The sequence below is a fragment of the Saimiri boliviensis genome, chromosome 2 (genome assembly GCF_048565385.1).
Source record: "Saimiri boliviensis isolate mSaiBol1 chromosome 2, mSaiBol1.pri, whole genome shotgun sequence".
Classification (NCBI taxonomy): Eukaryota; Metazoa; Chordata; class Mammalia; order Primates; family Cebidae; genus Saimiri; species Saimiri boliviensis.
This window is the reverse complement of record NC_133450.1, coordinates 236,039,910-236,066,187: the sequence shown is the minus strand read 5'-3', so window position 1 is coordinate 236,066,187 and position 26,278 is coordinate 236,039,910. Positions and strand designations below refer to the sequence as shown.

General features: G+C 53.4%; 1 protein-coding gene across 11 annotated transcripts in view; it reads right to left on the bottom strand.

Annotated features, from left to right (window-relative positions):
* Positions 1-26,278, bottom strand: part of SEMA4D (semaphorin 4D) — a 128,069-nt gene that overhangs the window by 51,709 nt on the left and 50,082 nt on the right. For 7 of the 11 annotated variants that reach the window (XM_074395546.1, XM_074395547.1, XM_074395541.1 and 4 more), the window contains one exon: positions 152-214. The exons of 2 other annotated variants lie outside the window; for them this stretch is intronic. The gene's annotated coding sequence lies outside the window, so the exon portion shown is untranslated. Of the gene's footprint in view, positions 1-151; positions 1,096-26,278 lie in introns of those variants that run through there. 2 more of the 11 variants (XM_074395542.1, XM_074395543.1) reach the window with 1 other exon arrangement.

Below are 26,278 nucleotides of genomic sequence, written 5' to 3'. Positions count from 1 at the left end.
AAGGGATGGCAGCCAAGTCTGAAGCTTTGCTCACGGGATATTCGGGGACCAAGAGCCCAAGTAACCAACCACCTGCAGATCCAACTGCGGCCTCTACACGTTATCAACTCTGCTCAACTGAAATCGCAAGTCATGAATAAAGTGGCTTTACCTGTATCTTATGCCTCTTGAAACTTTCCAGTCACTTCTAGAAAGACGTCTTCAGAAATCTTTGCTGTGGAAATAATAGGAAATAAGGCTGTTTAAGCCCTTAAACTGTCCATCCACTTAAACTCAGAAACACTCCCGGAAAGGCACTGAAAACAAATTATTGGGAGTTTTCTAAAACTTCTAGACTTCCTTAAACCCAGGATCAGCTCGGCTTGTACGTGCTGGGGAAGACAGGAGGGAGGGGCTGTGCAACCACCCACCCACAAACAGAGGGGAAGTGCAGCCCAGCCCATCACCCGGTGCTGGAGATGAGCCCCAGGACCCGACCAGGTGCACTGTCTTGCAAAATAAGTCATTCCAGTTAGCAGAGTCCGTGAACCAAAAACCACCATCTAATTGTCTATTAGCTCTAGATATGTATCCTTTAAAATTTATCTTCATAGAGCAGACAAGGAAAAAGCAGAAACACATGTGGCAACATTACAAGAACCAAAGGGCTGTTCATCTTCCTTTATTTTTGGATAGTTGGTTTTCAGCCAAACAGAAGGATGTCCACCGTGGTGTGGCAAGATTTTCATAGCGTGGCTGTCACTCCTCTGCAGTGTGGGAGAGCAGCCTCAAGATAGGGACTGCAGGGTGCAGTAACAGCACCAACAATTACACCAAGAGAATCAGAATCACAAAACCAGAGCCATGTGCGGGACTACAGACATTCAGGAGCCGACCCTGATCCCTCCATGATTCTATTAATACAGGCGCCACGTAATTGTTAAACCTCGGAATCAGACTCTTGCAAATTCTGTGGTGCAGAGGGTTTCTTTTTCTGTTGTTTCCTTTTGCTTTCAGAGCTTATTAAGACCATGGCTTTTTTTTTTTTTTTTTTTTTTTTTGAAGCCAGCTGGGAAGGAGGCGGCTCTCCCTGGAAACCCAGGTTTAAAGCCCCCATCCCTCCCACCCAGGCCCCTCACCCGACAGCTTCCTCCTCTACAGATGCCCTGCACACGCTTCCCCAGGGAGCCGGACCTTAAACATGGCCATTCAGGCACACAACGTCCAGTCCCCTAACCCCTGGGGGCCGACACCTCCTCTGAACCCGGAGCAGGCACCTGGAGTTAGCAAAGGAGCCATCAGGACAGGGATCAGAAACAATAACCATTCATCAGGCCCCACCACAGCGGAGCTTCCAGAGACCGATCCTGGGGACTTCTCTCCAGCAGCAGATACCTCTTACAGCCAATTTTATAAGCAAAAGTATGTTCACATGAGCGGCTATGAGAATCCTGGAAAAGACCACATCCATCCAGGACCTGACACCGATATTTCCTGTTGAAACTCCCAGGGCAGGGCTGGGCACTTGGACACAGCTGCTGGACAAGCAAAGAAGGAACCCCACACTGCTGTGGGCACCTGCAAAGTGTCACATCACTTGTTCCCACGAGGCTTTCCTGTCACACTGGAGGGAGAGGGGACAGTGGCCACCTGGGGACTGTGCCAGAAACAGTTCAAGGCAAAAAAGGCAGGGATTCATACATAAATAAGAGGTTTAGGTAAATAATGTGAACATCAAGGATTTTAAAACTGAAAAACTTCTATTTTCTAGAAATGAAATAAGTCTTTTTCACTTGAATAAAAAAGACCCAGAACTGCTCCTCCTGTGGTTTACGACACGTATCACATTCATGGTAATTTTACAGCATCCAATAGCAAATGTCAGCAGGTCTGGGGTCTAATCTCAACAGCCTCCAACCACTCCACCTGAACACTGGCATCCCCGTGCCCTGCCTCCCAGCTGGGGTTCATAGCTAGCCTCCAAAAACAGCTGCCAACCCCGAGATTCCTAAATGGGAACACACTTCCTTAGTGAACTGCCCATTCCCCGGCCCCACGTTGCCCTCACTCTACACGAACTCAGTTTGCTTCTTCCTCAGCATGAAACCCCACAGTTATTAGTTACCCTGCTGAAGAATGCAAACCCACACTTCTCATGTAATTACTCACATCCTGCTGTTTCAACTCGCACCTCCCAACTCCTGACAGCACAGGTAAAAAGAAGCCAATGGCCCATTCACCAAAAAGCAATGAAATTAATCAGAAGAGAGAAAAGCATTTCCCTCTTATGGTCTTCACACCCTCTCCCAGTGCACCCCCAATAGTGAAGGAGAGTGTGGGGCTCAGAAACCCAGGTATTTAGTGGCCGCTGATGGCAGCAGCAGGGAGCCACAGGCAGCGCCTTCATCTGGCCTCCATCCTGCAGACATGACCTCGCCTCTGGGCGTCCGCCCTAAGCAGGGACCAGGTGTTCTTCAGCACACAGAGAAGACACAGGTGGATTGAAGCAAGAGCAAGGGGCTCTGCAATCAGAGGAAGCTGGGTTCCAGTCCTACCTTCTCCAAGCTGTATGTTCCTGGGGGAAGTGACTGAGCCTCTGTTTCCTCATAAAAAAATGGGCATACTACTAGTGCCTGTCTCATTTGGGTGTTATAAGTATCCATGACTAATCATAGTTAATGCTTCCTGTGCTTTCCTAGGTGTCTGATGCTGTTTAAGCACTAGGAAGCATTAACTGTCATTCTTACCACCTGTGAAATGAAGCCAGTTATTCATGCCTAGCAAAGAAGACTGGCAGAGATACGGCAACCCTGCAGGGTACAGCTGTTCGCACATCTAACGCCCCCTACTGCCAGGAACTGGGGGCTCCACCAGCCTCCTCCCGCACACACAAGGGATCAGGGCTTGCTCAGGTTCAAAGATGCCCCCATAGACTCCTGGGAGCAGAGCTTAGGAACACTGACAGGCAGCGTTGCTGTGGCTGTGGACAGGGAGCGGGGCGTGAGCCTCTTCTGCTCAATCTCTTCATCCTGGCCCAGAAGCAGGTAAGGAAGTTCCGGGGGCAGAGAGCAATGGGGGACCCTCCACTGAAATTGTGAATCCAGCACACACCCCGATTGAGTGGGCATGCATATTACAACACGATGCCACTACACTCTGCTGAGCAGGGCAGCTGATTAAGGCTGGCTACAAAGTGCACAGGGAGGGCCTGGAGGACACGTTCCCATGCCCTGTGGGCCAACATCTCCCAAGAAGTATTTCCAGAACCTCTGACCCAGCAGTTCTCTACCAAGCATGCGGTGTGGATATACCCCACGTGTGTGAGATCACTGGTACAAGGCTATTCAACAGGTAAGTTCCAAAGACACCCAGAAGTCCATCAGTGTGTATGTGTCTGTGTACATGGGTACATACAGATCTAGCACAGAATTTTTGTATACAAATTATGGTACATTCCAGAGGATGGAACATTATGCAACTGTTAAAAAGATTAACGCTGCAATTGTATGAAAGAGCACTCCAGATCCATTGATCGGTAAAACTAGGGTTCCCAAAAATGTGTGTAAGTATGTTTCCATCGGTGCAGGCACATGGTGTGTGGCCATGTGTGCATGTGTGAATGGGTGTGCACACAGGTTCATCAGAAGGATGTTTCAAGAGATCACAATTTAATCAAAAACCTGCTGGCAAGGGATGCCCGTGAAGAGAATCTGATCTGTGAAAGAAGTATGCTTTATTTCTCACGATTTGGATTCTTTAGAACTATTCAAATTCCTTCCTTAAGCGTGTGGTCTTCTAACTAAAATACTTTAAGTCTGATATCAAAAGTAAAATACAGTAACCATAGAAAATTTGAAAAATTCAAGAAAGGCAAGAGAACACATTCCTAACTATCTCTAAAAAGGTTATACAGGTTGTAACACTGATTAAAATAAGACCCTAGCACGGTGTCTTCTGTACTAACTTTAAGAGGAAGATTTCACCAGAATGGAAATTTTCAAGAACATCAGACAGACATGACATACGTTTCTGGTCTGACTGGCCTTTTGGTGGAATTCCTCATTCTAAGAAACTCTGACTCATTTATTCAACACTCACTTCTGGAGGGCGTGGGGTGAAGGTGTGAGTCAGATGAAGACTGTTGACTTCCAGTCCCTGGTCTTTGGCTTGGGGAGGGCAGACTACAGCAATCGCACAGGAGGGCAGGTGTTGCGGGGGCCTGCTGGCTCTGCATCATAGAAGGTGGGACCTGAAGTCCAAGAGGGAGACTGGAGCCTGCGGGCTGCTGGAGTGGGAGAGCCCATGCATGTGGCATCTTGGTCCTGGGTGTTTCTGCCCCACCACACCTGCGTACCCCCGCACTGTTTCTTATACGGTGCCCTCAGCAGCCTGTCACAGCTGTGTAATATTACATAATCAAATATGATCATGTGGGACATTCAGATCCTTTCCAACTGTAATTCCACTTACAATTCATTTTTCTTTAACCACCAGCATTACCTGGACAAGAACCTTTTCTGTCTGGAACGTTCACAGTGATGTTACAGAAGTCTGGGCACCACACAGAGGGTACTGGGAGATGGTCTCGGGGGAGATCCTGTGGCTCCATCATGTCTGTCTGCTGTTGATGAAAATTTCCATCTTGAGGAAACCTCTTAGTAACGTTAGTACAGAAGACACAAGTGCTGGGATCATACTTTAATAGTCGTTATAACGTGTATAACCTTTTTAGAGACTTCCAGCAATGTGTTATTCTCTTGCCTTTCTTGAACAGAGGCTCAGGGCTTCTACCGATCACGCTGACAGGTTTGCTTCCTGTGTACCAGGAAGGGAAAGAATCATGCATAATTTGCATGATTTATTTTCATTTGACTCTCTTCTAAAATTTCCAGTTGAGCTGAAGTCATTTTTGCACAGTAATACAATCTTTGCTATAAAACACAAGTCACCTAGCTCAAACATTTTTTTTGCTTCTTTCAAGCCTATTAGAAACCTTAATTGCTTATTAATTTCTCCCCCAACTGTGGAGGAAGTATATTGTGGTGGCTGCAGTGCCAGCTGTGAGGCCAACCTGCCTGGTTTAGATTCCCATGTTGCCACATCCCACCTGTGTGACCTAGAATAGGCCTCTGCCCCTTCCTATTCCTAGCTACTGCCTCAGCACCTCCCCTCCCTCAGCTACTCCCTCAGCACCTCCCCTCCCTCAGCACCTCCCCTTCCTCCACTACTCTCTCAACACCTCCCCTCCCTCAGCCACTCCCTCAGCACCTCCCCTCCCTCCACTACTCTCTCAGCACCTCCCCTCCCTCAGCTACTCCCTCAGCACCTCCTCTCCCTTCACTATGCTCTCAGCACCTCCCTTTCCTCCACTACTCTCTCAGCACCTCCCCTCCCTCAGCTACTCCCTCAGCACCTCCCTTTCCTCCACTACTCTCTCAGCACCTCCCCTCCCTCAGCCACTCCCTCAGCACCTCCCCTTCCTCCACTACTCTCAGCACCTCCCCTCCCTCAGCACCTCCCTTTCCTTCACTACTCTCAGCACCTCCCCTCCCTCAGCTACTCCCTCAGCACCTCCCCTCCCTCCACTACTCTCTCAGCACCTCCCCTCCCTCAGCTACTCCCTCAGCACCTCCCCTCCCTCCACTACTCTCTCAGCACCTCCCCTCCCTCAGCTACTCCCTCAGCACCTCCCTTTCCTCCACTACTCCCTCAGCACCTCCCCTCTCTCAACACCTCCTTTCCTTCCTCTACTCCCTCAGCACCTCCCCTCCCTCAGCTACTCCCTCAGCATCTCCTCCCCTCAGCTACTTCCCTGGGAGAGGACAGGAGACAGCCCTACCACCAGAGATGAAACTGAACAAATAAAGACTTGTAAGGCAAGAATGTTAAACACAATATTACAACCAAGCAACAAAATGGCACTATCCCATAATGGCGGCCCAAACCACGATGGTTTAACTCTGTGATTTATGCCTAAATCGAAAGTTTCTTTCTAAAGCCCATGACCACCACATCAGCTTTTACTGCTAACCTCAGCTCAATGAGCCTGGAATGATTTAAATCCAAGATGCTTCCGTCCCCTGACTCCAGATTCCTTCGAGCCCTTTTTTTTTTTCAGAACCTTGCCCCCCTTAATTCCTGAGTGTTTCCTTTCTCTGACCAGGACCCTTCTCAAACCTTCTAATCACCTTCCTCGCCGGGTGCTGCCTGGCTTTGGGCCCCCGGGCACCCTCTTCCTGTCCTCCCCCCACCTCTGCCCAACGTCCCCTGCTTCCCTCCCGCTCATGGTTCATACCACCATCCCTCCTGTAAGGCCTCCAACTGGCTCCTGCTACCTGTAAGGGAATGACCACAGTCCAAGAGCCCCATCTTCTTAAAGCCCTTGTGCCCCAGGCCCCCGTTCCCCCTGCACACAGCTGTCATGCTGAGTTCTTACAAGGCAACTCACATCGTACTGTTCTCTTGCTCCAAAGCCCCCGGTTTCTCTCCAGGGCTTGCAGAGCCCGGTCCCAGCCCCCAGTCTAGTGTCCCAAAAGGAAGCCCTACAACTCGATATGTGTGCCTCTTCCACTCTTTCTGTGGAACATCAAGAATACACCACCTATCTAGTCCTAGCCCCCCAGATATTCCGATTTAGCAGCTCCCGAGTGAGGCCAGGGTCTGTCTGGTTTCAGAGCAGCCCATGTGTCCAGTGGCCAGGACTGAGAACCGGCCTGCACCTGCCAGATTTCCTGCCTTTCCCAGTGTCACCCAAGCCATGCCGCCTCTGCCAGGTATGCCCCCAGACCATCCCCGACACCCGCCCACTGAAATCCTGGCTGTCCACTGTGGTTCAGCTCAAAGGCCAGGGCAACCTCAGGCCTGCCCTCTGGGAACAGATGCCTCCCTTCGGTTAGTCTTCACTCATGGAAAACGTAAGCAGGAAGAAGAACAAACATCCGCCGCAAGGCCAAGGTGAAAAGGTGACTGTTCTACTGGATTCTGCAAGGGTCAGGCTGTGAGTCACCTTGAAGCAGCACATGGCCCTAACTGCGGGGAAGGGGTGGCCCATGCCTCCCATGTCCACAGCTCCCTGGCGGGCTCCTCACTAACCATCGTAGCTGAGACTTGACTGAATCCCAGTGTTCGAGAAGCCTGGGCAAGGACAACCTACAACCCTGTTGCCTCAACATCGGGGGCAGGAATCCCCAAAGCTCAACCCTGTGACCCCACCGGCTGTTCATTCACCCCCCTCCCCCAGCATGCCCCACGGGAGACAGGTTTTATGGCACTGCTGGGAGGAGGAAAAACAGGCTCAGAAAAATGCAACAATCACCTAGAACCACTGAGAGGGCTGAGACGCCCTCCCTTCTGGGTCCTACAGTGACCCCAGGACCCTGACTGGCACAGTGCTCTTCAGCTGTGCTGAGGTTCTGCCTGCCCTGAGCCAGCAGCTTCCTCCTCCAGGGACACCAGGGCAGAAACAGGTCCTTCAGGAACAATGGCTCCTTCTCCTTGCCATCTGCCAGCAGTGAAGACATTGTAGAATCTGCTGGAACCATCTGGAGCCCTGAGCTGGTTCAGGACTACGGGCAGCCTGGGGAGGTGCCTGGCACCCAGAGGCATCCTGGTCCCCACCAAGTGTCCACAGGGAAAGCACATGCAGTTTCTCCAGGGGACCTGACCTCCTCCAGGCCAGGACCCTCCTCCCCTGCTGCCCCCAGACTCAGCCCAGCTGCAAAGGCGACAGAGGCCTCCCTGCTCTGCCACGGTGCAGGCCCAGAAGCCTCAGGACAGGCCCCAGTCCAAATGGGAATTTCTTTTTTAAGTCTCAAAACCACCAAATGCCACTGTCCTTGCTTTTATCTTTAGTGATTCCTTAAATATATATACTACAATTACAAAGTTAGGCCAGCATGACCACAGCTCGTAACCAGAATAGAGTCGGCGGGGTCCCGAGTCACCAGGAGGCTCTCCCTCACAATCCAGGCCTCCTCCCCAGGACATGGCTTTTGCCAGCCTTAGTTCCAGCGTGGCAAACCCATCAGAGAACCCCAAGCTCCAGCCAGAGCTCTGCAAAGGCCCCAGTTGTGCCTCACTCCTGCCGGGAGATGCTCACCATTTCATCATCTGGGGCTGTCTGCTCCCACCTCAAGGTCAGAGTTTAAGGTACTGACCTTAAACTCTGTCTTACCATCATGTGCAGACGCCAGGTGCACACAGCCTCAACCTGATCCACCAGCCCCCCAGCCCCCACAGCCCCTGAGCCCACAGGAACCTCCCCTTCGACCTCGGTATCAGAGGAAGTAACTTCAACTTAGCTCATTATTTTGAGACTCTGCTACTTCTTAACCATATTCAAACCAAGCCAACTCACTTCCCATCAAGAGTGGACCAAGTGGTCACCATGGGCAGGTGACCAGTGTCACAAAAGTGCTAAAAAATAGACAACGTGACAACCACAACACCAGGCTATGATGGTAAGAAGCAAACACTGCAGGCCACACCTGCCCCCTGCCAAGGCCTAAGCCTGTCCCCAGTGAGTTCCTCCTTTGCCACTAAGACGATTACTGCCCATGTAGATGGCCAGAATTTCAATCAATATCTATTTCGAAATCACCAAATGACCCTCTAGCTGAATGTCATGAGTCCAGTACTGGGTCAGAGGTTGATTCACTCTTCTCTAATGAATTATAACCAATCCCCAAGTTCACTCACTAAATCCATCCACCCTTGCAGTACAAGGGAACTGATATTTCTTCTCCTCTCTTTCAGATGCTTCTAGCCCAAGTGAGGCAGCTCTTCAATTCTCTTCCTGGGGAGTCAGAAGAGGGGGGCAGCCTAAAATGACACAGTCAGTCACTCAGGTCCATCCAACCCCAAACCGCCATTGATGCCGGAAGAGGGTCAAACGCATATGGACTAAGGAGGCATTGTGACCCCAGGGTGATGCCTGTATCAGAAAACCACAGCCCCTGCCTCCTTGAGACATCTGGGGCCTGATGGGTGACCTCTGCTGTCCTCTCAGTGTGAACAGAGCCCAGGTAGGAACTCCCCACTGAGGTAATCAAGTGAGGTAATTCAAGTGAATTTCAGGATTCACTCTGCAGCCTCCGAATAGGAACAGACCTCATGTGCACTGCTAACAGAAACCTGGTCCTATTAACCTGGAAGCCCCTCTCCACCCTCAGGTCAGTAGCACCTGCAAGTGGAATTTAGCTGGGCTGACTTCAAAGCGCCCAAGCCTAAGAGTCTCTGGCCCCACAGAGCCCCATACTGGTGTCTGTCCTTCCCACAAGAAGCCAGTTCCACTGCATGTGGGGGTTCTCATTTTCCGAGCAGTGTGTCACCTTCCGGATGATTCAGAATGTGTGCGATGTGGTGGGTCACACATGGGGAGGAGAACTGGTGTATCATCATCACTCACTGTCCCACACACAGTCATCTTCAGGTCTGAGAGCTCCAGCGGAGGGGCTGCCTGGCCATTGCTCTGTCTCTTGTAGGGCCCAGGAAGGAGGCGTTGTTTCCCCCAGGGATGCACTCACCGCTAGAGTGACCACCTATGGAAGGCCCCCCTGGCTCTGAGGGCTGGGCCTGGCTCTGAGGGGTGGGCTCTGCGCTGTAGGCGTGGGTGGCTTAGGGCTGACCTAAAACATTGGCTCCAACACCCAGGTCCTTCTCACTGGCATGCGTCACCGAGGGCATGCTGCTGTCCATCTGACCACAGCTGACCTGTTATGGAGGGATACAACCCCCACACTGAATAATTTCCTGGGCAGGCTCTTCCCAACCCTCTCAATGGTCACAACAAGTTCAGGACCACCACCGGCCACCAGTTCCAGCCGGCCCCTGCCAAGGCCCATGCAGCTTCTTTCTGGGCCTCACATTCAATGCTGCCCAGCACTGCCCAAACATAGTCCCTGCAGGGGAACCTGAACCAGAGGGACGAGGGTAAGACCCATACGACCTGCCGAGAGCCCAGTGCCACGCCCCAGCCACCGGAGAGGGTGCCAGGCGGGCAGCAGAGGGGAGGCACACATCCTCCATCGCAGCCTGCATGAATCTCAGGGCTACAGATAACCAGTCGCAGGAACGCAGAAGCACGAGAAACCAGCCCCTTCATCACAGGCAGGAAGAGAGTGAGGCACAGGCATGGAATCTGCTCAAGGTCACATGGCGCAGGCCAGCGCCCAGCCACTCTGCACATGGCCTGACCCACCACCTCAAGACAGCGCTTTCTCCTGCACTGGGACAATGGCCCCCAGCCCCGCCTACAGGACCACGGAGCACACAGCCAAGCCATCTCCTGGGGCAGGGTGACAGATGCCCCCCAGAAAAGCAAAACACCAGATCTCAGTGTGGGCCGGCCACGGGAAAGTACGCAAGAAAGCAGCCTCTTCGTCCCCATCTCTACCTTGTGAGCAGCCAGCGCAAGGCTTCTCTGGGGCTCTGCCTGCTGGGCCCCTCAGCACCCCGGACCCTGCCAACCACACTGCTGCAGCTCTGCATGACTGCTCCAGAGGTCCAGAAGACACAGAAGATGGACAGGGTCCCTGGAGGGGGTCTCCCGTTCCACACTCACTCCTGGCCTTAGGTCACAGGCCCACTAAGCAATGCATCCAAGAGTGTGGAGTCAATCAGGGCCTCAGCTCCTTCCCCAAATGCAGGTCACCCGTGGGGCAGCCTGGGCACGGGCACTAGACAGAAGTGGCATGTGGCCTGGCTCTCCTATCCTCCCTGCCCAGCCAGTCCTCCCCAACTCACCCCCAGGAGCTGTACCATGCTGGCTGCCACCTCAGCTCACTCTGGATGCCAGGAAGCCTCTAATCTTAGCTTCACCCAAAGCAGACAACATTTAGGGGAGCATCGACATCCCCTTCAGGGCGAGCACCTTCTGGGGGTCAGGGGAGAGGGCTATGAAGACAGTAATTCAGGTCACCCAGCAACAATGCAGTCAAGACCAGCAACAGTGGCAGGGGCCGGTGGGGGCGGCAGCTGCTGTCTACTGAGCATACCACACCCCAGGCAGGTGCCAGCTTCTGACAGGAACCCTTCCCGCTGCTCTAGGAGCTAGCTAGGACCTATTACTGTCACCATCCCTCTTTTGCAGATAAGAAAGCAAGGCTTGGAAACTTCCAGAAGCTGTATCAGCACTGGCAGGCAGGGGGCCGTGTCTGACACTAAAGGTCTAGAAAGCAAAGTTGCCCACCCTGCATCAGAGACGAACCCAGGTGGATCAAAGCCAGTTCCTGCGCACATCTGGGCTGAGCTGAGCTCGCTCAAATCCGGTTCTTAACAGAATCTCAAGTTCACCTCAAGCTAGGAGCCTGGTGGGCACTTCATGAAGAGTAGGTTCCTGGGCCCCAGCTGGGTCACAGTGGCCAAGGGACGTACCCAGCATCTGGAAGCCCAGGAAGCATGCTGTTCCAGAGAAGTGCACACTAACAGGCCATTCCAGAGCACGTGGTGCAATAATTTTTTGCTAGCTTTGAAAAGAAGTACAACAAAGAAATTAAGCAGTTCACAAACTGAAGTCCACATGGTGGATGAGGAGTGGCCAGTTACATGCTCAGAAGAATGCAGCTGTGGGTTTCTGTTTGGGGTCAAGCTGTGTCAAACAGTGGCACTCTGAAAATGTAAATAACAAGAAAATCTCATTAAAAACTGTAAACCTGTACCAAAGCCTCCAAAGCGGCTGCTTAACCCTGGTGGGCAGCTCTGTGGGTAGGAGCAGTCACAATCCTGGCTGAGGACAGGCCTCAGGGTGGGATGGCAAGTCATGCCCAAAGCATCTGCAGATGACAGAAAGTTCTGGAAATATTTCACACAGGGAAGAGAATTACTAGACAGTCCGAACATACACCACAAAACTTCAGAACTAGGGTTGGGCACGGTGGTTCACACCTGTAATCCCAGCACTTTGGAAGGCCGAGGTGGCTGGATCACCTGAGGTTGGGAGTTGGAGACCAGCCTGACCAACATGGAGAAACCCCATCTCTACTAAAAATACAAAATTAGCCAGGCGTGGTGGTACATGCCTGTAATGCCAGCTACTCTGGAGGCTGAGGGCAGAGAATCACTTGAACCTGGGTGGCAGAGGCTGTGTGAGCCAAGATAGTGCCATTGCGCTCAAGCCTGGGCAACAAGAGCAAAGCTCTGTCTCAAAAAAAAAAAAAAAAAAAAAAAAATTCAGAACTAGGAGGAAGTTTTCAGGAATACTCTCCACTTGCAGGCCAGAAACTCAAAGCATCCGCCCCTGCTCCCCAGCAGCTGAAGAGTAAACCCTCCAGACAGCAACCCCCATCACACACACACTGTGACAAAGGGCCTGGACCCCGCTTACTGGGTGAGTTAAGATGCCCTTCAAGCTTCAGTGGGAGACAATTGACTGTGACTGCCTCTTTAGAGGTGGCTGCTGTCCAGCTGCAAAACCCACCCAGGACAGGAGCCTGCACAGAGGCAGCAGCCAGGCTGGGAGGATGAACAGCCCACATCTTCCCAGGCAGGAAATAGGACCAGCCACAGTCACTGGGGAGGGGGAAACCGGCCTCTGATATCTGCAGTCTAGCAGGCATATTTCTGGGACTCAGGAAGCCCACAAGCTCAGAGGGATGCCCTGCCCAGGGATGTTTATCTCCATGTGCCCTAACAGTAAAAATCTGTCATCTAAATATGCGCCATCACATAGGCCAGGCACGGTGGCTCACAGCTGTAATCCCAGCATTTTGGGAGGCTGAGGTGTGCAGATGACCTGAGGTCAAGAGGTCAAGATTGGGGTTTAGTATAGAAACCTCGTCTCTACTAAAAATACAAAAATTAGCTGGGGGTGGTGGCGGGTGCCTGTAATCTCAGCGACAGGGTGCCGGTAGTCTCAGCTACAGGGATGCTGGGACAGGAGAATCGCCTGAACCTGGCAGGCAGAGTTTGCAGTGAGGGAAAGTTGCACCACTGCAATCCAGCCTGGGCGACAGAGTGAGACTCCATCTGGGGCTAGCAGGAGAACAAAAAACAAATATCCACCCATCAGAAACAGGTTAAGTTAATAATAGTATTACAGCATGCTACACAGGCAGTACAATCCACGCCTGACGATGTTTACTGACAAGTACAGATAAACATTCTATTAAATGCAAAGTGGAGAAGATAAAACAGCACTTAAGTGCAAGCTTATTCATGTATAAAAAAAAAAAACCAGTCATGAAAGGCCACACCCAGGGAAGGGCCTGGTCAGCCCGTTCCAGGCTCACTCCCAGGCTGACTCCTAACCCTGGCGGCTCCTGCTCCTGTTCCTGCAGGTGAGCCAGCCAGCAAGGGCACACCCAGGGCTGGCTAGAACACCACCCACGAACGCAGGCAGAGCGACCTCCAGGAGGAGGGACACCAAAATGCCGGAAGTGATTCTGGGATGTGGAATTTTAGGGGCATTTTAAATATCTTCTTTGAACTTTCCTGTATCTGAAATTTTTTGACTGGAGGCATTTTTCAGTATTGTTCTCACAAACAACTATGTTGTTTCGAAACAACAGCAGTTTCCCCAGTTTTTGTTTTTTGGGTTTTTTTTGGAGACAGGGTGTCACTCTGTCACAGGCAGAAATGCAATGGTGTAATCATAACTCACTGCAGCCTCAAACTCCTGGGCTCAAGTGATCCTCCCACCACAGCCTCCTGAGTAGCTAGGACTATAGCGTGAGCCATCACGCCCAGCTAATTTTTTACTTTTTGTAGAGATGGGGTCTTGCTACGTTGCCCAGGCTGGCCTCAAATTCCTAGGCTCAAGTGATCCTCCCAAAGCACTGTGATTACAGGTGTGAGCCACTGTACCCAGCAAGATTCTCTCTTTTGATGGTTTCACCCCAACAAAAAAGAAGGTGGCCCTGAAGCCCCCAGAGCACATTCCCGCCATCCTCAAGGACATGTTCCCAGCCCATCCCCCTTGGTTGGACTGTGATCCACACAGTCAAGACCCTAATATGAGCCCTGGTTCATCTATGCTGTCTTCATGTCTGTGTCCATACCTCAGCACACCTTCCCTTCTGTGCTGCTCCGCTATGACAAGCCCTGACCTGTCCATCTGTTCCCCCAGCAGAAGCATGTTTACACAGCACAGAAGCCTGGTGGCACAGGTGCACACTCTGGGCTCACCCCTACCAGTTGTGCAGCCCTGGGCCGGCCACTTAGCCCTCTGCCCCTCGACTTCCAACCACAAGACAGAGTCGGCTGCAAAAGGTACTTGGATTATTTATAACACTGCTCAGCACAATAAATGTTAACTACTTTTCTAAGTAGTGTAAGATCTTTTAGGCTGACTGACCCCATCACGAACGGCACGGTAACCTCTGTGACCCGCGCATACACCCCAGATGAGTTCCTGGAAGAAATGATCAACCCCTGCAGTGCCTACCTAACTTGAGACATTCTTCTATCATTTCTTATTCACGTCTCAATTGACAAGGTCACTGGACTTTGTAACCAACCTTGGTCAACCCTATGACCCCCTCCCAGCTTGCAAAGAAACACCCTAAACTGTAACTTCTGTACTTTCTACTGCTTCCCCCAAACCTATAAAACCAATTCCTATCCCCCCCACCCCCACCCTGCCCTCCGCTGACTCTCTTTCGGACTCATCTGGCCCGCACCCAGGTGAATAAACAGCCATGTTGCTCACACAAAGCTTGTTTGGGGGGGGGTCTCTTCATTCAGAGAGCACATTTTAACAAGCAGTATTATTTAAATTTACTATCACATAATGGATCGCATCATTTTTACCAGACAGTGGAACTGTAACACTGACTAAGCCTGGAGAGCTGCAGACAGGACCCTAGGGAGGAGGGAGCTGAGATCTGACAGTTCAGGATAATAAGGGCGGCCACAGTAAGGTCCTGAAACTGCCTGAGGTAAGTGTGAGGGGCGCCCTCCAGCACTGTCCTAAGGACAGCAATGAGACCACTGGCTGCGCGGCTCTTCCTGCTCTGAGTGCCCTGCCTCTATCTCTAGTCACCAGTGAAGTGGGGCACACCCTCTGGGGATCTGCAGATCCTTGATGGTAAAAATGGATTTGGTGCTGCAGGCAAATGATACTTCATACCTGTGTGAAGATGAGGTTAAAAAGCAAAAACAACCTCCCAACCTGCCCAGACCAATCAGGGTGGTTACTACCAAAAAAAAAAAAAAAAAAAAAAAGGAACATAAGTAGTGGCGAGGATATGGAGAAACCGGAACTCTTGCACGTTGCTGTGGGAATGCAACGTAATGCAGCCACTGTGGGAATCATGACAGTCCCTTAAAACATTAGAATAACCGTGTGATCCTGCAATTCCACACTGGGTATGTACACAAAGAAGTCTCAAAGAGACATGCGTACACCTGTGTTCACAACAGCACTATCCACAAGGGCCAGACATCTCTTCTGCATCCAGTTGTGTCCTGATAGTGACCCCACCCTTATGGGACAAACTGAAGGGGACCTCTGTTACCCTGGTGCGAACACAGGAGTGTCGTTGGGTGTGCACTATGGTTGGGAACGAGGCAGAGCTGGCTCTAGGGTGCTGCTGGTGCATCCTGGGCACAGGGCAAAAGCCAGCTCTTCACAAGAACTTCTCACCTCACTTCTGCAGCAGGCTGGACACACATGTGTGCTATCCCCTGCTCTAGAGGTATGGATGTAGCAGTGATCCCCTGAGGCTGCCCACAAGTCCCCTGTGAGTGCAACTTCAGAGCCAGCAGCCAGCAGCAGACAGGTGTGGAGCTACCAGAAGACCTGCCCACCTCCAGGGGGCCAGGCAGCCAGTGGGCCGCTGCAGCATGCTCAGCACTGACAGAGTCCTTGATAGTGGGGAGGGGTCTCCAATCAGCAGAGATGGGTTCTCATGACCTCTGTCCAACCAGCAGCCACTGCAGATTGTGAACACAGCTGGTGCCACAGGCTACTAGCCTTCGGAGCCCACGGTATGTGTCCTGATGGGGACTGCACAGGCACAGCAGGTCAGACGCAGCCACCTCTCGGCATTTCGCTTAACTCCCTCTGCGAGGGGCCTCCGCCCCTGCGCATGACTCAGTACAGGCTTCTGAAAGAAGCAATCAGGGTCTGCCCGAGTACAGGGTGGACATCACCCAGGGAACAGCCCAGAGGGTCACAGGGTACAGGGGCAACAGGGAGACACAAAGCCCTCTGCTGTCCCACTACACTCAAGAGCACCACCCTAGGTGCAGACTGTCCCAGGGCTGAGACAGTACCTTTCAAAGGCTATGGCTGCTGGCACCAGCGTACCCCAGCAGCTCCGCAGTCCATGTGGGTCACACTGGGCAGCTCCAGCCAGAGCGCCACTACTCCCCTCTGGGCTGGGTGACATGGACACTATAAAGAGCTGCAGAAGCCTCCATGCAGATGTGAGCAGGAATCTGTGCATGACTCACACATAGCACTTGGCATTCATGGACGGCCTCACTCTGGAGGGAGACGCTGTGACGCATGTGCGTACCAGGAGTGCCAAGTGACGTGGACCCCGCACACCGCATTGTCTCCAGCTGTTCACATTTTAAGAGCTACCAGACCTTGACCCCGGAGCAGCAGTAATGTGCAGTAAGGTCTAACCCGTTTACCCGGTCACCCAGTGCCACCCGGCTCCACGATGCATGGCCGCCCCCACCCAGCACGCATGGAGGGAGCAGAGGGAGGGGTCACAGCCTAGGAGCCTCCCAGGCTCCTAGAAACCTCTGGAAGGGAAGATGTCAGCATAATGGCACTGGGAGCCTTCTCAATCTCCACTGAGACCTTTGTCAAAACAGTATGCAGGCTCCCAATCTGACTGCTTCTTTGGGTTTTTACTTTCTTTCATGAAGCTTCGTGCATGTAAAAATGTTAGTCTGTCTTTTCTCTCGTTAACGTCATTTGTCAGTTTAATTCACAGGTCCTAGAAACAGAACCTAAGAGAGGCGAGAGTTTTTCTTCCCTCTGCCAGCACTGCAGCTCCTCTCTTCTCTGCCCTCCTGCCTCTCTCCCATAAGAAACTTGGTGATCACACTTAGGGCCCACCCTGGAAAATCCAAGCGAATTTCCCTATCTCAAGGTCCTTAACTGAATCCTATCTGCAAAATCCCTTTACCAGGAACGTCCAGTTCGCAGGTTTCAGGGATGAGGAGGGGGCATTATTCATCTCCTGCAGATCCCTGGCAGGTGCAGCCATGAACCTTTGAATGAAGCCTCCCGGGTCCCGTCAGGGAATGAGAAGGGGAGGCAGGGCAGCTGGGCCAGGCCTTGTCTGAAGGGGCCACCGCACCTCCCAGCCTTCTGCAACGTGGCCTAGTACGGGCTTGATTTTTTTCTACTGAAAGAAAAAATCCTCAATTTTTAGATGATGCCTTCCAATGCTGCAAGGTAATTAATACATATATTTTTAATACTGGGAAGTCCCAGCCAAACCCATCTGAGGGCTGCGATGCTGGTCTAAGAGCTCAGAATCCACCTGGGCCCCTTGCATGGGAGAAGGGGCAGGCTAAGGCAGGGAGCGCACGGGGCTGCACGTCCCCCAGGGCATGTGGACGACAGAAATCCCCACTAACAGAGTCATGATAAAGGCAGTCACAAGGCAATATTAATTTTAAGAATGCTGGTTAAGTAAACATGCAAATAACCATTAACAGGACCTGGAAAATAACCAGGAAACCAGTACATTCCATGGGAACCTTGACTTGACAAGTCATTGAGATGCAAATTTTACCCCAATTCTGGAAGGATTACAAGCATCTCCATTCACAGCCCCCATTCCTATGTAAATTCTAGTCCAAGGACTGGCCCTCCAGTTCCCAGCCTTCTGGCTGCTTTGCCCTGTTTCTTTACTTGAGGCTCCTAAGGAGGAGCTGCGGAGTTTTCGGGTTTGTTTCTGGGCCCTCCTCCCTTGCCCAGCCCGCAGAGACGTCAGACTCCCAGGGCTCTCTGACTTTCACACATCTGAGCCATACCAGACACAGTGCCAGGCATGTACCTGGATTTACAAAACCCAGTGACAACAAGGCCACCCAGGTCTCTGTGTCAGCAAAGATCCTAACAGCAGCTACACCCACGGCTTTATGCAGAGCAAGTCCGGCAGGCTCCAGCCACGGCCCACCTGGCCCTGACCCGCCCGCTGCCAGCTCCTGGAAAACCTGGTTGGGATATACCCCAGCCAGGGCCACGCCCGAAGGCTGCAGGCCCGGCCTTCCCTTACAGAGGTTGTGCAAAACACAGAAACTTAGAGACAAATGAAATTTAAATAAAGGAAGGGCATGAACACTGCCAGATGCCCGGTGTCCATATCTGCTGTGCTGCATGCCAATGCACACGGAATTGCTGCCCCTGAGAAGAAAGCAGAGATAGCCCCAGGCCAAGGAAGCACCCCCACCACGACCCAGCTCCCCAGAATCACGGTCTCAGCCTTGGCTTCTCGGATGCTCGCTGGCCAGCTACAGACAGACGGACTGCTCAGACAACATCCTGCACTCTGCTGCCTTCAAAGCACAGAAGTGCAAAGCTCTGTGAAGCCTGTCAGGTCCACTCCAGTGTGTTTTCCCTCTGGTTGTCCGGAAAGGCAGCTGGTCATTCGGTCCCCTCACATTAGAAGGAAGGCCACTCACTCAGCTCATTCTCACTTGACCCCAGTGAGTGGTGAGAAATGGGAACACAAGGCCCATTCACCAAATGATAAAGAAAATCTGAGCCCCTGACCCTGCCCGGCTGGCCTCACCTTTCCTGGGGCCGTGCTCCTGACCCCACGCTGGTCAGCGTGTCCCCAGTCGCCAGGCAGGATGGGCACTCAGGACACCATCTGGCCTGGCCATCCCATCCTCACACAGGGCCTCTGCTTGCTTGGGACATCTGTCCTGACCGCAGGGGTTTCAAGGGCTCTGTTATTAGTCAGGTCTCAGGCCAGGACTGCTCCAGCCACAACAAGGCGCCCTTCAGCGCAGGGACAAGGCCCTGTGGTGAGCCTTGTCTGCAGGTTGTGGAACAAGCCTGTCCCATTCTCTTCCTTTTAAACAGCAGGGCTGTTCAGCAATGTGGGCCCAATTGTTCTCCTGTGTGGGCTAAGTCAGGGGCTTGTGGGGCAGGGCCCAGCCCCAGGGCTGAAGAAGGAGGAGAAAGGCTGCCTTAGATGAGGCCATGGGGGGTTGTGGCCCAGCACCCGAGACGTGCACACTACTGTCGACCTATGCAGTGGCTGGGGGCCTGCCAAGGGCAAGCTCCTCCGTGCCTGAGGACCCTGCAGGCCGGGCTACTACTGCAGTCGTCTGGGGCTCCATGGCAGGATGGGCGAGCTGCCTAGGGCCACGGGAGAATGGGGCTAGAGGGAAAGTCCCAAAGAAGCAGATGTAGCCCTGGGCGAGTCACTACGGACCCTCTGAGCTCTCATGTCCAGCCTTGGACACAGGAATCACGAAGGCAGCTGAGTCAAGAGGTAACCACGAGGGCAAACTTGGGAAGTGAACGTGCACAGAGCTGCTGAACAGCGCTGCAGTGAGATGGCCTGCTCCCAGCTGGGCAAATGACCCTAAATGGGAAGCACATGGCCTCTTCTGTTAGGAGCTGCGGAGCCCTGGCTGCTCTGTCGGCCAGTATGCCCACCCCCATGAGTGGCCTGATACTAGTGGGCATTGCACAGTGCACTGAGGAGTGGCTCGTGCAGCTCTGGTGGTTTTTATTTTTCTGCAGCCCACGTTTTCCTCCCATAATGGCAGGCATCTGCCCTCAAGCCTCTAAGAAACCAAGATGCAGTACTGCCCAACCTTGGTCGCTCACACTTCGTCTTGAATAAGCAAACAACCCCAGAACAAGCAGCAGAGCAGGTGTGAGGCTCGCCCTGAGTCTCTGACACTGCAGGCACAGTCTCCAGATCGCAGCCCCTGCACCCACCCCCACCCAGCCCCAACCCTAGCAGGCAGCAGCCATAAGACTCCCACTGCCGCAGTGCATCCTGGGAGGGGAAGGCGCAGCCCTGGGACATGGCTGGGCTCAGTGATCACGGGCACCCGCCCATGTGTGCCACCAGCAAGGGGCACAGGTTCCCGGTGCTGCCTCAGGTCAAGGGGTCCCAGGGAGAGAGGTCTGGCTGATGTGTCCAGGTGCTGAAGGAAGGTAGCAACGCGACTTCAGCAGGCACAGGTGACAGCCCCACAAATTAGGTCTCTGAGCCTCGGAGATGAACAAGACAGGGACACTGTATGAAAGGTGTGGTATTCTGCCCTGACGCGCAGCTCGGGACACAGCCAGGACAGGGACATGCTGGGACCTAGATGCCAACTCTAAAATTCCTTAAACTGAGCAACTCAGCCCCAAGGATGAGCCATCCAACCTGCTAACACCCATAGCGCCATCTGGCACCAGGCTCCGTGCCCTTCTCGCTGGAAGGTTTCTAATAACCCACAGGGGCAGGGATAGAGGGACAGGGCCATCTCAGCAAGATACAGAGAGAAAGCAGGGGACACTTTACCTAGAAGGGTGGGCGGCTGCTGTGGAGGGAGCAGGCTCCCTGGGGGCTGAGTGTGGAAGAGGGCAGAGGGAAGCAACAAAGGTGAGCCGTAGGGAACAGTCACGCTGCAGAGAACAGTCAAGCCAAGCGCCTTCCTTCTCTCCTGGGAGCCTCTTGTGACCATGAACCCAAGCTTTGAGTTTGGAGATGAGAAACTGGAGACCCAGGAAGGGCGAGGAGTGAAGGGCTGGGGGCCTCAGCTGTCGTGGGCCTTGTGCTCCGTGGCTGCCAGGCTCAGGCTGGCCTGGAGAAAGCTTTCAGGGCGGGGCACCTCCTGCGGTGGCTGGTGATGGCTGCATCACAGAATGGAACAAGGTGAGCGGAACGACATTCACCACGGGAGCCTGGCCACTGTAAGTCCCGCTCATGACAGAGCTGGAATCATGCAATTACATAAAATGTTAACCTGGCACATCACGGGCTGGAAACTATGCCAGTGAAGCGCTTCATTCTGCCATTCCTGAGACAAAGAACATTTCTAGTGTTAAAGATATCTGAAGCAATAAATCGAAGTATTCTTTATATTCTTTGACTAGAACTGAATACAATGTATGTATTTTAAGAACTTCTATGAACTCTACAAAAGGTTTCACAATTTTAAGATGTGTTTATAGATTCAGAATATAAGAGTTGCCTGGTTTAAAGAGTACGGTTTATTTGAATCCTCTAAGATCTAGTGGCTGAGAGTGGAGACCACTCTGGCCTGTAAACTGCCCAAGTGGATAATGAGACCTGAAGGCAATTTTCTTAAAGCAATGGTAATTTTTTTTTTTTCTTTTTTTGAGACGGAGTTTCGCTCTTGTTACCCAGGCTGGAGTGCAATGGCGCGATCTCGGCTCACCGCAACCTCCGCCTCCTGGGTTCAGGCAATTCTCCTGCCTCAGCCTCCTGAGTAGCTGGGATTACAGGCACGCGCCACCATGCCCAGCTAATATTTCGTATTTTTAGTAGAGACGGGGTTTCACCATGTTGACCAGGTTGGTCTCGATCTCTCGACCTCGTGATCCACCCGCCTCGGCCTCCCAAAGTGCTGGGATTACAGGCTTGAGCCACCGCGCCCGGCCACAATGGTAATATTAAGAGAAACACTCACATTGGAAAGAAGCATTTCTCCTGTGATTAAAGATTTCACAAAAAATTAAGGTTTTTAATTATGCAAAGAAGCTAATGGCTTCAAACACCTGCATTTGCCACCCACACAAACGACGTGGTACAACATCTATTCCATTTCCATCTAAAAGGTGTTATTAGCTCAGTCAGCGGCTCACTGGTCCAAAGACCATCACAGCTGGCTGGACCCCAGAATGCACTGAAAGGTCAACCTGATTTGCAAAAAAAGGCAAGAGCAAGTGTCTGTTTTTAAAAGCCTATCTGCAGGTCCTGCATTTTCTCTTTACAAACAGAAAGTCAGCGACGCCCCCAACTGCACAAGTTTTGGCTGAATGGGAACTGGCCGACCCACTATCAAGCTCAACACATCTTGGTGTCAATTTAAGCACTAACTCACTTTAGCCCACACACACGCCATACAGTCATTCTACATTGGTGCACTGCCCCTCAGTCACCTACACCACAGCTGAAAAGTGGACACACCTGCTGGGTCAGGAGCCGTGTCTGGGACACACAGGGAGATCTGCCTGCTCTTAAACCCACCAAGGGCAGTCCACAGGGAATGGAGCCACGATAAGTGGCCTGGTGTCCTCCCCTTGAGCCTGACCCTCACCCTGGGAGCCATCTGGGCTGCAGCACCTCCATCCACACCACCTGGGATGAGCCCTGAAGCGGTGCTGGCTCCTCTGCCCCAAAGCCCTGGTCAAAGCTCCCTCCCCATCCCTACCAGGAAGCAGTGACCACACCACCCTCCCTCCTATTCCTCCCCAGCCCCCGTGGCTTCTCCCACCCACACTTTCACCCACCCCCATGGTGTAGCTGCATGAGTGTCTCAAAACTTCAAATCTGATCTTGACATGCCCCTGCCGAAAAGCCTTCAACAGCTCTCTGCAGCCTTTTGCTTAAAATCCCAATCCTTTATCCTCACAGTGCTGCCTGATCCACCTCCCACCCACACCCATGCGTCACCGGCTCCCATCATCCTGCCCCCTGGGCCCTGCCCTCCACACTCATCCCCCAGGGAAGCTGCACCTTCCACAGCAGCCGGGGACCTTCTGGGTCAAGTGTCCCCTGGTTTCCTGGAAAAAAACAGAGGCTGCTTCCTCCTCTGAGCTCCCCGGCACCTTGTGCAAGGCTTATTCATGTTCCTTGGCAAATATCTCTTAACTAACTACCTGCTACGTGCCAGGCAACATGCTAAGTGCCAGCAGAGCAAAGTGGGGCTGGCTCCACCCGATGGAACCCATCCAGTGGGCAGGACATCAGCATCCCACAGCGTGTGCTTGCATGTGTGTGATGACACACTGTGACAAGTCCTGAGTAGGAAACACACAGGGTGACAGGAGAACTACAGGAGATACGCTGGCCCAGAGAGGAGGCTGAGTTGGACCTGAAGGGTGAGGTGTCAGAACTGCACAAGCACGCTTTAACTGGTCTACTGCAGCAAACTTCCACCCAAGAGGGCAAAGCAGCATGCAACTTGAACGTTCAGAGCTCCCGAAGTTGTCTGACCTGCTCACCCAGGGAGTCCTTCTAAGAACAATAAGCCACTCCACTGGGTAAGCCGCTCTTTCAGCAAACCACCATCAGGCTGGCTTCACACCCTCTGCTGTGTCCACTGATCTTAAAGTCTTATTATACATTGTTAACGTGTCCCAATCCAAATCAGACCAGCCACCCACATTGAAAGATCTGCCTTAAGCCAAACTCCCAGACCTTATGAATACCAACCCTTGACCTCTACTTCCACACACGTGCAGGACGAGTGGCACTGTTCCTCCCAGCAGTGGGCAACTTCCATGGCTCCGTGTGGCAGACGACCGTCATGGAGGACTCTTCAGGAATTTGGCACCAACAACATGAGCTTCCCAGGAAGATGGAACAGGCAAGACAGAGCCTGAAGTGTCTGGGATCAGCAGGGAGGGTGATGCGGCCGAGGTGCTGATGGCAGAGGTAACCCTGAGCTCTCGCTGCAGGCATCTGTCTGTGCGGGCCAGGGCCCCGTTCCCACATGACAGTCCACCCCCAGATCACTGTGTCAGAATCAGAATACCCCCGACCATGGGAAGGAAGTGAGGGCAGCCTGGAGGCAGCAGGTAGGGAGGGGACCAGTTCCCCACCACCCCATGGCTCCTCCTCAGGACTTCTAGAACCTGCATGAAGGCTGTGGCTACTTTGTTCCTGGGTGTCCTCAGTACCCTCTTTGTCATTTCAGCCCCCCAATACCTGTCCAACCACTCTACTTCCAGCTTTCCTGCCTGGGCCCTAACCCCCACCCCCACACTCGCATCCCACCCCGCCCTGTGATCTAAGTGAAGGAGAAGCCCAGCAACTCCAGGCTCTCCACTGTGCGGACAGAGGGCTAGAGGCTGGGGGGAGGGGCTCACAGTCGTGTCCACCTTCCCCAGGGGACGATCTCTGTAGGGCAGGCGTCCCCAAACTACGGCCCACGGGCCGCATGCGGCCCCCTGAGGCCATTTATCCGGCCCCCCGCCGCACTTCAGGAAGGGGCACCTCTTTCATTGGTGGTCAGTGAGAGGAGCACAGCATGTGGCGGCCCTCCAATGGTCTGAGGGACAGTGAACTGGCCCCCTGTGTAAAAAGTCTGGGGATGCCTGCTGTAGAGGGTCGGAGGCAGATGTGCTGAAAACGTCAGCAGTACTGACAGTCCCTCACCAGGCAGCCATCCCATCCATGGCTGTGTTCAAACATTTCCCTTCCTCACTGACTGCAAGGCTCTGTTATTTAACAAGCCTGAAATCTTGCAGTTTACAGATGTGTGGACCAGTAATGGCCTGGCTGGCGAGCTCAGCATGTTTTTGATCACCCCTCCCTGTCATCAGCACTCAGCGAGCTGGAGCTGTTTCCTTCCCTTTTCCCCTGGCCCAGGCCACTTCTTCAGGCCAGAGACATGGTTTGCTGCCCCTGTGTGGCCTGGGTCAAGGTCACTGGCCAGAGCACTGGGAGGGGATCAGTGGATTGACCCTGAGCACCACGGCTGCCACATGGGTGGTGGGGGCTGCCGGAGCCCCCGGCTCCAGCCCCACTGGCCCAGCTGCCAGAAGAGGAGGGAGCTACCTGCTCTTTCCAAGCTTGACAGGCTCCAAGAGTCTTCTGTTAAACATGGTAGCTTCGCAGAAGACTACAAACTTCGTTTGTTAAAATGCAGTAGAACAGAAAGAACGATAAGGACACCCCGCAGCAGCACCACCTCAAAGCAGCGAGACGGTCAGCAGCACGGAGGAAAGCAGGGGCAGGCACCATCTGAAACCATGAAAAATAAACCATCTGCCTGGCCAGGGTCCTCTTCCTCCACTCGCTAGAAGCACAGAGCTTAAGGTAAATATAGAAAAGACAAGGAGTTTCACTTCCACAGGCCCCAAGAGCTAGCAAAGAATCAAACCTACCCACCCTGAGCTGTCAGGACAAAAGTGTGGGTAGCAGAGAGTTCCTGGGGGTCGTAACCGCGTCCATCCCGGAGAGGGATCAGCACCAGACAGCATCTGGCGTGGCTGCGGCCCTCCCCGTCCTCCTCACCATTTCCCAGCGAGGAACGACCAGACCCGGGCAGATGCGAGTCAATGCTGGGGACCCTGGTTCACACATGTGCCAGTGTCGGCTGCAAACCTGGGCCTCGGGCCTGGGCTGGGACAAGCCTGTCATCACACCGCCTGTGAGGCTTTAGGGGCCTTCACTCCGATGCCCACCAGGACCCTGCTCAGCAGCAGGCGGGCCGCCTGCATCCCTACAGCATGCCTGCACAGCCTCTGCCTGACCTGGGACCGAAGCCACCCAGGAGGAAGGCAGCTCTTCTCCCCAGGAGGTGACAAAGCCCACAGCCCAGCCCCATCAGGTCCCCCGAAGACTTCTTCACAGCTTCATGAGTGAGACTTCCCAGTCAGTGGTGGGATTATGACCACCCACACTACCCCCTAGATGGAACCCAGGTCTCGGGGAGCCCTAGAGAAGAACGGATGCCAGTGCTCAACCTGGACACACACTCCAGCCACAAGCTGAGCGTGGGCTGAACAAGGACATTAATCACTAGGGCCACCGGGATGCCCACGGGCCCAGCCTCCGGCCCCCTTCCCACGGGGCCTGGCTACTCTGTCCAGCATCTCACTGACCTCGGAGCAGACGTACCACAGTCCTGCTGTCCCTGCAGAGCCTTCAGGTGTCTGACAGAAAATAAACCCTCCCTGTAAAGCACAGCCTGGACTCCACCCGCCCATAATAGCCACCCGGGAAGCAGGTCGGGCCAGCAGCTGCCGCCAGAGGAGGATCTGCCCCGGGTAGGCGGGTGGCGGATGGCCCTGGCCCTGCAGCACCTCGGCCGCACCCCACCCCACGCCTGCCTCCGAGCTGGTGGCCAGGACCTGGCTGCCTCCTCTCCTGGCTGTGAGTCCTGTATGGGCCGGCACCTGAAATCTCTACCCTCCTGTCACAGCATGGGCAGGGCTGGGGTCACCAGCGGGTAACGGTAGGTCCTGACCTCCTGGGCTCCCTGCTTGGGTGTGGTCTGCCACACTTGAGCAGTGCCATGGAAGATAGGACACAGAGAGCATCTGGGGACTCTGGGGTGCCAGCTGCCAGAGGGGCCCAGGCAGAGCCTGGGCGTGAGCATCCTCAGGGGCCCAGGGTCACGCAGCCCTGGGCCAGGTACTGGCACCTAAGCTGCAGTGACATGCTCACCCCACTGCATGCCCATG